The following is a 13,193-nucleotide window of genomic DNA, read 5'->3' as shown; positions in this document are numbered from 1 at the left end:
CCCGGCAGGAGTGCTCGGAGGGAGGATAGGCTTTCACGGTGGTACCGCCAGCCGGTCCGCGGGCCATTTAGGGTCCCATAAGTGACCGGGCGCGGTCTCTAACTCAGGCCCGGCAGGAGTGCTCGGACGGCGGATAGGCATTCACGGAGGTACCGCCAGCCGGTCCGCGGGCCAATTAGGGTCCCATAAGTGACCGGGCGCGGTCTCTAACCCACGCCCGGCAGGAGTGCTCGGAGGGCGGACAGGCTTTCACGGAGCTCCCGACAGCCGGTCCGCGGGCCAAATAGGGTCCCATAAGGGACCGGGGGCGGACGCTAAACCACGCACTCAACTCGGCACTCTGAAGCACCCAAGAGCGCTTTTTACTAGAAAACATGCTCAGCTCGTCGAGAAAATGCACTCTAAGCAATACAATTAAAAATGCTTATAAAACATAAACCAAACGTTGCAGGTGGTGATTTCTTCATGCGCAGTGATAAACTCGGCACTCTGAAGCACCCAAGAGCGCTTTTTACTTTGCCAACCTAACCAGAGTGACGGGAGAGGCACCATCCAGAAAACGTGCTCAGCTCGTCGAGAAAATTCGATTTAAGCAATAAAACTAAAAATGCTTATAAAACATAAACCAAACGTTGCAGGTGGTCATTTCTGCATGCGCAGTGATAAACTGGGCACTCTGAAGCCCCCAAGAGCACTTTTTACTATGCCAACCTAACCAGAGTGACGGGAGAGGCACCATCCAGAAAACGTGCTCAGCTCGTCGAGAAAATGCGATTTAAGCAATAAAACAAAAAATGCTTATAAAACATAAACCAAACGTTGCAGGTGGTCATTTCTGCATGCGCAGTGATAAACCCGGCACTCTGAAGCACCCAAGAGCGCTTTTTACTAGAAATAGTGCTCAGCTCGTCGAGAAAATGCGCTCTAAGCAATACAATTAAAAATGCTCATAAAACATAAACCAAACGTTGCAGGTGGTCATTTCTTTATGTGCAGTGATAAACTCGGCACTCTGAAGCACCCAAGAGCGCTTTTTACTTTGCCAACCTAACCAGAGTGACGGGAGAGGCACCATCCAGAAAACGTGCTCAGCTCGTCGAGAAAATGCGATTTAAGCAATAAAACTAAAAATGCTTATAAAACATAAACCAAACGTTGCAGGTGGTCATTTCTGCATGCGCAGTGATAAACTGGGCACTCTGAAGCCCCCAAGAGCGCTTTTTACTATGCCAACCTAACCAGAGTGACGGGAGAGGCACCATCCAGAAAACGTGCTCAGCTCGTCGAGAAAATGCGATTTAAGCAATAAAACAAAAAATGCTTATAAAACATAAACCAAACGTTGCAGGTGGTCATTTCTGCATGCGCAGTGATAAACCCGGCACTCTGAAGCACCCAAGAGCGCTTTTTACTAGAAATAGTGCTCAGCTCGTCGAGAAAATGCGCTCTAAGCAATACAATTAAAAATGCTCATAAAACATAAACCAAACGTTGCAGGTGGTCATTTCTTTATGTGCAGTGATAAACTCGGCACTCTGAAGCACCCAAGAGCGCTTTTTACTTTGCCAACCTAACCAGAGTGACGGGAGAGGCACCATCCAGAAAACGTGCTCAGCTCGTCGAGAAAATGCGATTTAAGCAATAAAACTAAAAATGCTTATAAAACATAAACCAAACGTTGCAGGTGGTCATTTCTGCATGCGCAGTGATAAACTGGGCACTCTGAAGCCCCCAAGAGCGCTTTTTACTATGCCAACCTAACCAGAGTGACGGGAGAGGCACCATCCAGAAAACGTGCTCAGCTCGTCGAGAAAATGCGATTTAAGCAATAAAACAAAAAATGCTTATAAAACATAAACCAAACGTTGCAGGTGGTCATTTCTGCATGCGCAGTGATAAACCCGGCACTCTGAAGCACCCAAGAGCGCTTTTTACTAGAAATAGTGCTCAGCTCGTCAAGAAAATGCGCTCTAAGCAATACAATTAAAAATGCTCATAAAACATAAACCAAACGTTGCAGGTGGTCATTTCTTTATGTGCAGTGATAAACTCGGCACTCTGAAGCACCCAAGAGCGCTTTTTACTTTGCCAACCTAACCAGAGTGACGGGAGAGGCACCATCCAGAAAACGTGCTCAGCTCGTCGAGAAAATGCGATTTAAGCAATAAAACTAAAAATGCTTATAAAACATAAACCAAACGTTGCAGGTGGTCATTTCTGCATGCGCAGTGATAAACTGGGCACTCTGAAGCCCCCAAGAGCGCTTTTTACTATCCCAACCTAACCAGAGTGACGGGAGAGGCACCATCCAGAAAACGTGCTCAGCTCGTCGAGAAAATGCGATTTAAGCAATAAAACAAAAAATGCTTATAAAACATAAACCAAACGTTGCAGGTGGTCATTTCTGCATGCGCAGTGATAAACCCGGCACTCTGAAGCACCCAAGAGCGCTTTTTACTAGAAATAGTGCTCAGCTCGTCGAGAAAATGCGCTCTAAGCAATACAATTAAAAATGCTCATAAAACATAAACCAAACGTTGCAGGTGGTCATTTCTTTATGTGCAGTGATAAACTCGGCACTCTGAAGCACCCAAGAGCGCTTTCTACTTTGCCAACCTAACCAGAGTGACGGGAGAGGCACCATCCAGAAAACGTGCTCAGCTCGTCGAGAAAATGCGATTTAAGCAATAAAACTAAAAATGCTTATAAAACATAAACCAAACGTTGCAGGTGGTCATTTCTGCATGCGCAGTGATAAACTGGGCACTCTGAAGCCCCCAAGAGCGCTTTTTACTATGCCAACCTAACCAGAGTGACGGGAGAGGCACCATCCAGAAAACGTGCTCAGCTCGTCGAGAAAATGCGATTTAAGCAATAAAACTAAAAATGCTTATAAAACATAAACCAAACGTTGCAGGTTGTCATTTCTTCATGCGCAGTGATAAACTCCGCACTCTGAAGGACCCAAGAGCGCTTTTTACTATGCCAACTTAACCACAGTGACGTGAGGCGACCGGGCGCGGACGCTAACTCACGCCCGGCAAGAGCGCTCGGAAGGCGGATTGGCTTTCACGGAAGCCCCGCCAGCAGGTCCGCGGGCAATTTAGGGTCCCATAAGTGACCGTGCGCGGTCTCTAACTCACGCCCGGCAGGAGTGCTCGGAGGGCGGATAGGCTTTCACGGAGGTACCGCCAGCCGGTCCGCGGGCTATTTAGGGTCCCATAACTGACCGGGCGCGGTCTCTAACCCACGCCCGGCAGGAGTGCTCGGAGGGCGGATAGGCATTCACGGAAGTCCCGCCAGCCGGTCCGCGGGCCATTCAGGGTCCCATACATGACCGGGCGCGGTCTCTAACCCACGCCCGGCGGGAGTGCTCGGAGGGCGGATAGGCATCCACGGACGTCCCGCCAGCCGGTCCGCGGGCCATTCAGGGTCCCATACATGACCGGGCGCGGTCTCGAACTCAGGCCCGGCAGGAGTGCTCGGAGGGCGGATAGGCATTCACGGAAGTACCGCCAGCAGGTCCGCGGGCCATTTAGGGTCCCATAAGTGACCGGGCGCGGTCTCGAACTCACGCCCGGAAGGAGTGCTCGGAGGGCGGATAGGCTTTCACGGTGGTACCGCCAGCCGGTCCGCGGGCCATTTAGGGTCCCATAAGTGACCGGGCGCGGTCTCTAACCCACGCCCGGCAGGAGTGCTCGGAGGGCGGACAGGCTTTCACGGAGCTCCCGCCAGCCGGTCCGCGGGCCATTTAGGGTCCCATAAGTGACCGGGCGCGGTCTCGAACTCACGCCCGGCAGGAGTGCTCGGAGGGCGGATAGGCTTTCACGGTGGTACCGCCAGCCGGTCCGCGGGCCATTTAGGGTCCCATAAGTGACCGGGCGCGGTCTCTAACTCAGGCCCGGCAGGAGTGCTCGGACGGCGGATAGGCATTCACGGAGGTACCGCCAGCCGGTCCGCGGGCCAATTAGGGTCCCATAAGTGACCGGGCGCGGTCTCTAACCCACGCCCGGCAGGAGTGCTCGGAGGGCGGACAGGCTTTCACGGAGCTCCCGCCAGCCGGTCCGCGGGCCAAATAGGGTCCCATAAGGGACCGGGGGCGGACGCTAAACCACGCACTCAACTCGGCACTCTGAAGCACCCAAGAGCGCTTTTTACTAGAAAACGTGCTCAGCTCGTCGAGAAAATGCACTCTAAGCAATACAATTAAAAATGCTTATAAAACATAAACCAAACGTTGCAGGTGGTCATTTCTTCATGCGCAGTGATAAACTCGGCACTCTGAAGCACCCAAGAGCGCTTTTTACTTTGCCAACCTAACCAGAGTGACGGGAGAGGCACCATCCAGAAAACGTGCTCAGCTCGTCGAGAAAATGCGATTTAAGCAATAAAACTAAAAATGCTTATAAAACATAAACCAAACGTTGCAGGTGGTCATTTCTGCATGCGCAGTGATAAACTGGGCACTCTGAAGCCCCCAAGAGCACTTTTTACTATGCCAACCTAACCAGAGTGACGGGAGAGGCACCATCCAGAAAACGTGCTCAGCTCGTCGAGAAAATGCGATTTAAGCAATAAAACAAAAAATGCTTATAAAACATAAACCAAACGTTGCAGGTGGTCATTTCTGCATGCGCAGTGATAAACCCGGCACTCTGAAGCACCCAAGAGCGCTTTTTACTAGAAATAGTGCTCAGCTCGTCGAGAAAATGCGCTCTAAGCAATCCAATTAAAAATGCTCATAAAACATAAACCAAACGTTGCAGGTGGTCATTTCTTTATGTGCAGTGATAAACTCGGCACTCTGAAGCACCCAAGAGCGCTTTTTACTTTGCCAACCTAACCAGAGTGACGGGAGAGGCACCATCCAGAAAACGTGCTCAGCTCGTCGAGAAAATGCGATTTAAGCAATAAAACTAAAAATGCTTATAAAACATAAACCAAACGTTGCAGGTGGTCATTTCTGCATGCGCAGTGATAAACTGGGCACTCTGAAGCCCCCAAGAGCGCTTTTTACTATGCCAACCTAACCAGAGTGACGGGAGAGGCACCATCCAGAAAACGTGCTCAGCTCGTCGAGAAAATGCGATTTAAGCAATAAAACAAAAAATGCTTATAAAACATAAACCAAACGTTGCAGGTGGTCATTTCTGCATGCGCAGTGATAAACCCGGCACTCTGAAGCACCCAAGAGCGCTTTTTACTAGAAATAGTGCTCAGCTCGTCGAGAAAATGCGCTCTAAGCAATCCAATTAAAAATGCTCATAAAACATAAACCAAACGTTGCAGGTGGTCATTTCTTTATGTGCAGTGATAAACTCGGCACTCTGAAGCACCCAAGAGCGCTGTCAGGTTTAATTCACTGACTGAATAACTATTAAGAGAAGAGCATCAGCAAACAAACCACAAGTGAGACGGAATATTAGTTCTTTTCTCGCGAGGAGTGCAGTACAGATCGCTTACAACAATCTCACTACACTAAATATCTGTATGCACTCCTGCGCTTTTTATTTGGATTTGCCCTACCCACAAAATGAGATAAAGCCCCTAAAGGGGAGGGGAATAGAACGTGGGCTTTGTCTCGTAAGCAGAAAAATCACAAGGTGTTACATATTAAAAAAGGAACAGTGTGATGAGGAGTATGAGTGATCAGCAACCATTCTTTGTGTCTGTGATGAAATCAGGAAACATGAGTGATCACTTGCAGGTTCATTGGGGGGTGCGAGATAGCGATGAGGCATGTTGTTGATCAGATCAAAAGGGTCTTTGTTAAAAGGAACTGTCTTGGTAGATGTCTTCATTTTGCTGAGTTGTCCGCTGCGACCTGTCGGACCCAGCTGTAACCTCTCTCTTCTGTGGTACATCATAAAAACAGCAAGGCCAAACAGCAAGCATATATTGCAGTAATATTGCGGTAAAGCATCGATTAGAGAACGCATGATAAAATATATATATACATTTTCCTAACAATTCCCTCCTGTTTATCATAAGTTCTCAGAGACCATCTTATCACCTAAAAGCGGCCACTTCAAAAATATTTTCAGCCGTAGGATCACAAGTATGAGCACAAATAAGTTTACTCCAAGAAAGGATAAACGTTGCGATATTATCATTCGGAAACACCCAGATCTGGGAAGAAGTCTGTAAACCCAAGTGCAAAAATTCCATCATCATCATCGTTATCATCAACATGCTGGCGTTCAGACATTAGGCATACCCCGGCCATCTTGTCTTCCATGGGCGATATTGCTGTAGTGATGAGACGATTAAACAGAGCACGGAGACATGGAATACAACAACAACCACACAAGGTGAGTATAGCAGTAATTGAGGACACAAGGGCTTTATACTTCCCAAAAGCAGTCATCCACTTGTTGTGCTCTTTCATCCTCGTTTTGAGGGATTGCAAGCTTGCAATCGCCTTCGTCAGGCTCCCATCAGGGGCAGTGTCATTCTGGATGAAGGTGCGGCATTGTTCCCTGAACATTGCGCAGACCCTTCCTTTCTCAGACAACAACATAACAAGAGCATTGCGGTTCTGGTGTGACATTAGGGAAGGCGTGGCTAGCTGTTCGTGCACTGCCTCAAGTCCCGCTTGTGTCCTTTGCCCAATTTCTGCATGTTGCAATGGTTGTAATTTATCATGTCGACGTTCTTGTTCATCGTACACCACCAGCAAATGGAAGACTCCCATCCTGCTACAATTTGGTCAATTAATTCTTATTAATCAGGAACTCCTCTGGGGACTCTGATTACATCAATTTCAGTCAGATCATCGTCGCCTCTCAATTTAAAGACATTTTGTTTGTTTGTTTTTCCAGCTTTTTCCCAGATCTTGGCATGTTGATACATATACAATTTAGCTTGACTACATTCTCTGAAAGCAATGGCTTCTTTTTTCTTTTTTCAATGGATATTCACACAATCTATGGTCAATGGCAACGATACAACATAAAGAATCGGTCGCAAATCCATACATATGACATATTCAATTTTTGCTTCTTGTCTTTACAGCTTGTTTTGCCATTAGCAATCAATTGTTTCGTTTTTCAGGAACTCTTATAGTTACCTGAAACAAAATATCCACATTAATTTTAGATATAATCATCCCATTCTTTAACATCTACAGCGGTTGTTGACAAAGTACACATATAAACATCATATTTTCATGGCAGTCCAAATCCGACACAGCAGATCATCCTGCTAAGGTCAAATTGATCTTTTTAAATTGCTACAATGCAGCATTGTTTTTTGGGAGTGATCAATATAAGTTGTTCACTCATCTCTCCCCTACTCATTATGACTTAGTTCCCACAAATACCATATTGCTGAAGTTAACAAAATGGCAACAAAGATAGCCACCTTACATGCAATAACGTCATTGTTCCATTTTCTTGTTCCCGGCATTTCTCTAAGAGGTAAGGCTTCCTTTGGGTCACTTTTTCCGATTGAACGTTACCTCAAAAGAAATTACCCTTTTGTAATTTGCTAGGACCACCTCAACTGACCTTTCTGCTATTTTAATGGCAGTTGATGTAATTATCAATATTCAATGTGGCCCTTCCCCGTTGGAAGAACACCAGTGTTTCGTTTTCAATGCTCTTAATGAGAACGTGCTTTGTTCTTTTTGCCTTTAAAATATTAATTATAAATATAAAATGTAAATGCCAAATTTGAATCATCCTTAGTATCCCACTTGGTTTTAAAACATGGTAATCTATATTGTCGCCCAAACAATTTTTCATACGGGGTTAAACCCACAGTAATTGTAATATTTATGAACAGTTTGACCAGGTCTAAACATTTTGTCCATGATCTTCCAGTTTTTTCCATGCACATTTTCACACTTTATACCAGTCCTGTCATGAGAATTAATTTCTGAAATCCCATATCTCGTTATTATTTCTTTACATAACGTTTTTGTGCCACTGTTAAGGCATTCAGTGTTTTTGTTGAAGCCAATTCAAACCATTTTGAGAATGTATCTATTATGACCAGGCAGTATAACCCTGTGGATTGTGTTTAGCACATGTTAAACAAACTCTACAAAAAAATTTTGTTTTGAAAATGTTTTGAATATGAATCAAATCCACATGTTGTATAAAGCTGAATGAACTGCCCCACTATCCCTCCTCTTGAGCCATGTGACACACATCATGGCTCAATATTGCTGCCCATTTATATAGGTTTTTTGTAGGATAGGTCAGTCTTCTGGTCATTTATAGATACCATTCTCCACCCTTGCCCCTCTTTTCGTCCATAATTGAATTTCAGTCTATGGACTTTGTCGCTTTACATCTTTAAAAATGTGTCAGTAACTTAATCTGCTTCTTGTGTATGTACAATTTGAACTGTCTTCTGCGCTGCAGTTTTGCGGTTCTATCTGCAAGCTTGTTACCCCTTGACACCTTATCAGTCTCGTGTGTGTGCACTGCGCACGTGCATATAGCTACTGCTTCCACAACTAGCTTAGCAAGTAAATGGATGGCTTCCCCGAAAGGGGAGCGACTCAGCTAGCAAATGATTAGACATTGTCACATGATTTCATCATCATTTAATTTGACACACCTTTTAAAATGTGTCCCAGTGCACACGTTCTGCATGTGTAACCGGTTGTCTCAACCGGTGTTCCACATCTTAATCTTTCCTCCCCTAAGGTGTCAAACCAATCAAAATAAAAGATAAAAACCAACAAAATAACCGCCAGTAAATTAATATAATAGTCAATTGTTGTCGTTTCTTAACTTTAACTAACTCAATCATTCTCTTATTCTCAAATGTAAAAACTTGTGTAGTCTTGACACAACCAATCGACTATTTCTTCTAAATATAGCTTTGAAATGTTGTTATTTAATAATTTTGCTTTATCCAATTCCAGAAAGCAAGTTCTTTCCATCTCTCAAATTTTGTTTCATCAGGGCTAGGCATTAATGCAGTGTGGACCAGTTTCTGCCCACAAGAAAAATTGCTCGCCTTTCTTTTCTTCTTATTTTTACAAAATTGCTTCTGTTTTGTGGTGCAAATCAGATAGACTACAGTCTTCCAAATTCCTTTGTGCACCTACATTAGCCAATTTTAACACATAACACTGACAGCACACAGACAACACAAAAACAGCAGAGACACAGCTCACAAACAATACCAACAAACAACGCTGCGCAAACGTCATCCTCTGTTCTGACGTTTTGGTTATACTTTTTTCTCATCAGTGCCTTTTATCCTTCAAGCAAATATTGTCACATCTTCCTTAAGCATCACCCTGCTTCAAATATTCAGACATTCTCTGAGAAACTCACACTTTCCCTGCTTCGCCCGCAGCCATAGCACCCCTCGTGCGAGGGGGGCGCAGCATCAATGTTGATTGGTCACAGGCTGGCCATTTCCTGCAACAACCATGATGCCGGCCCACCGCCCACACAAGCATAGCAAAGGCCCAAGCGCACAGCCCCGCCCCGCGACTACGCGCAATCGCAGGCACGCTTATCAGTCCCGCCCTCTCAAAGGGCAGGCCAGCTTTGCTGTTGCGCCCTTCGTCATGTTCACATTCAACATCTTTCACTGTCTTCTACACAACATTTGCTGTCTCTTATTCTCGTCCTATCAAGCCACCGTTCTAGTCACTTTCTGCCACACACTGCTCATCTCAATTTCTCCAACCAACTTAAACACATTATCGCCTACTTCTCAATTTTCCTATTATTCCTAAACAGCTTCCTGAACATTCTCCATTACTGATGTCTTCCATAGGACACACATCTCACTCGCGCACACATACACACACTCATTCATGAGGATCCTCTGCGCGCACACGCACACACACACACGCACACACCAACACAAAAGGATGACGCACAACATACGTATAAGACCACATAGATCCCACTAAGAACACCTTTTTGCTCGTCTTACTTGTCAGATTTATTCTTTATTTTACTTTTAAAAGCTATTTGTAATTCTTTTCCATTTATTTTCCAATCTTTGCATTTTAGTTCATGTCGGGGTAGGGACTTTCGCTTACTATCTAAGTTTCCCATGGTTTATTTTTCTAAATTTTGGAGTTGGTAGTTTGAATGGCACCTACAGTGTCCTAAAACCAACTTTATTCACAGGACAGTGGTTAAAAATTCGATGTGTGGTAAGTCTCCTTTCACCTCCCCGAAGGGAGCGGAGAGTTCTTGCCTCTGCATCCACACAAAGCCACTGTTTACAATCCTGTGTGTTTATATAGAGTAGCGCTCTAATGAGATCACTCTCAGTCAAACCATACACAATCACACCACGCGCGTTTTTTAATAACAGAGGAGCCCGCACTCCTACTGCGGAATTTAACTAACGTAAAAAGTTAGGGGGCTCCACACCGCCCCTGCGGAATTTAACTGTTTCTAAATTGCACTTGACAGGGTCTAGAATTCCCAAGGTCTTTAAGTGACTTCTTGTCACTGCTCGTTTCAAGTGACCTCTTGTCACAGCTCATTCATTCCTTTTCAGTAGAATTAATATTCCTACTCACGGTCTGCTGATTCTCCTCCTCGGAAGATCTCGTCAACCCTCCCGGTGTCCAGCCGGACTGATCGAGACAGTCCCGTCAAAGGGCTTTTGTTTACCTCGGCCGAGGATTTTCGCCTGCGTCGAAGAGTCCGCTGGAACCGCCAGGTGTGTCGAGACCCCGGAACGAGCCCCCAATTTCTGTCAGGTTTAATTCACTGACTGAATAACTATTAAGAGAAGAGCATCAGCAAACAAACCACAAGTGAGACGGAATATTAGTTCTTTTCTCGCGAGGAGTGCAGTACAGATCGCTTACAACAATCTCACTACACTAAATATCTGTATGCACTCCTGCGCTTTTTATTTGGATTTGCCCTACCCACAAAATGAGATAAAGCCCCTAAAGGGGAGGGGAATAGAACGTGGGCTTTGTCTCGTAAGCAGAAAAATCACAAGGTGTTACATATTAAAAAAGGAACAGTGTGATGAGGAGTATGAGTGATCAGCAACCATTCTTTGTGTCTGTGATGAAATCAGGAAACATGAGTGATCACTTGCAGGTTCATTGGGGGGTGCGAGATAGCGATGAGGCATGTTGTTGATCAGATCAAAAGGGTCTTTGTTAAAAGGAACTGTCTTGGTAGATGTCTTCATTTTGCTGAGTTGTCCGCTGCGACCTGTCGGACCCAGCTGTAACCTCTCTCTTCTGTGGTACATCATAAAAACCGCAAGGCCAAACAGCAAGCATATATTGCAGTAATATTGCGGTAAAGCATCGATTAGAGAACGCATGATAAAATATATATATACATTTTCCTAACAAGCGCTTTTTACTTTGCCAACCTAACCAGAGTGACGGGAGAGGCACCATCCAGAAAACGTGCTCAGCTCGTCGAGAAAATGCGATTTAAGCAATAAAACTAAAAATGCTTATAAAACATAAACCAAACGTTGCAGGTGGTCATTTCTGCATGCGCAGTGATAAACTGGGCACTCTGAAGCCCCCAAGAGCGCTTTTTACTATGCCAACCTAACCAGAGTGACGGGAGAGGCACCATCCAGAAAACGTGCTCAGCTCGTCGAGAAAATGCGATTTAAGCAATAAAACAAAAAATGCTTATAAAACATAAACCAAACGTTGCAGGTGGTCATTTCTGCATGCGCAGTGATAAACCCGGCACTCTGAAGCACCCAAGAGCGCTTTTTACTAGAAATAGTGCTCAGCTCGTCGAGAAAATGCGCTCTAAGCAATACAATTAAAAATGCTCATAAAACATAAACCAAACGTTGCAGGTGGTCATTTCTTTATGTGCAGTGATAAACTCGGCACTCTGAAGCACCCAAGAGCGCTTTTTACTTTGCCAACCTAACCAGAGTGACGGGAGAGGCACCATCCAGAAAACGTGCTCAGCTCGTCGAGAAAATGCGATTTAAGCAATAAAACTAAAAATGCTTATAAAACATAAACCAAACGTTGCAGGTTGTCATTTCTTCATGCGCAGTGATAAACTCCGCACTCTGAAGGACCCAAGAGCGCTTTTTACTATGCCAACTTAACCACAGTGACGTGAGGCGACTGGGCGCGGACGCTAACTCACGCCCGGCAAGAGCGCTCGGAAGGCGGATAGGCTTTCACGGAAGCCCCGCCAGCAGGTCCGCGGGCCATTTAGGGTCCCATAAGTGACCGTGCGCGGTCTCTAACTCACGCCCGGCAGGAGTGCTCGGAGGGCGGATAGGCTTTCACGGAGGTACCGTCAGCCGGTCCGCGGGCTATTTAGGGTCCTATAACTGACCGGGCGCGGTCTCAAACCCACGCCCGGCAGGAGTGCTCGGAGGGCGGATAGGCATTCACGGAGGTCCCGCCAGCCGGTCCGCGGGCTATTTAGGGTCCCATAACTGACCAGGCGCGGTCTCAAACTCAGGCCCGGCAGGAGTGCTCGGAGGGCGGATAGGCATTCACGGAAGTCCCGCCAGCCGGTCCGCGGGCTATTTAGGGTCCCATAACTGACCGGGCGCGGTCTCAAACTCAGGCCCGGCAGGAGTGCTCGGAGGGCGGATAGGCATTCACGGAGGTCCCGCCAGCCGGTCCGCGGGCTATTTAGGGTCCCATAACTGACCGGGCGCGGTCTCTAACCCACGCCCGGCAGGAGTGCTCGGAGGGCGGATAGGCATTCACGAAGGTCCCGCCAGCCGGTCCGCGGGCCATTCAGGGTCCCATACATGACCGGGCGCGGTCTCTAACCCACGCCCGGCGGGAGTGCTCGGAGAGCGGATAGGCATCCACGGACGTCCCGCCAGCCGGTCCGCGGGCCATTCAGGGTCCCATACATGACCGGGCGCGGTCTCGAACTCAGGCCCGGCAGGAGTGCTCGGAGGGCGGACAGGCATTCACGGAGGTACCGCCAGCAGGTCCGCGGGCCATTTAGGGTCCCATAAGTGACCGGGCGCGGTCTCTAACCCACGCCCGGCAGGAGTGCTCGGAGGGCGGACAGGCTTTCACGGAGCTCCCGCCAGCCGGTCCGCGGGCCATTTAGGGTCCCATAAGTGACCGGGCGCGGTCTCGAACTCACGCCCGGCAGGAGTGCTCGGAGGGCGGATAGGCTTTCACGGTGGTACCGCCAGCCGGTCCGCGGGCCATTTAGGGTCCCATAAGTGACCGGGCGCGGTCTCTAACTCAGGCCCGGCAGGAGTGCTCGGACGGCGGA

At 47.1% G+C, this 13,193-nt stretch overlaps 1 long non-coding RNA gene across 1 annotated transcript; it reads right to left on the bottom strand.

The window, feature by feature from the left end:
- Nucleotides 1-5,621: 5,621 nt before the first annotated feature.
- Nucleotides 5,622-11,208, bottom strand: LOC119136974. Its single transcript, XR_005100829.1, has 3 exons — nt 10,999-11,208; nt 8,593-8,597; nt 5,622-5,700 (listed from the first exon to the last, which is right to left on the bottom strand). It is a non-coding gene; the product is annotated as an uncharacterized LOC119136974 (long non-coding RNA).
- Nucleotides 11,209-13,193: the final 1,985 nt, after the last annotated feature.

The sequence above is a fragment of the Syngnathus acus genome, chromosome 17 (assembly GCF_901709675.1).
Source record: "Syngnathus acus chromosome 17, fSynAcu1.2, whole genome shotgun sequence".
In the NCBI taxonomy this organism is placed as follows: Eukaryota; Metazoa; Chordata; class Actinopteri; order Syngnathiformes; family Syngnathidae; genus Syngnathus; species Syngnathus acus.
The sequence above is the reverse complement of the archived record's forward strand: the minus strand, read 5'-3'. Positions and strand labels throughout refer to the sequence as shown.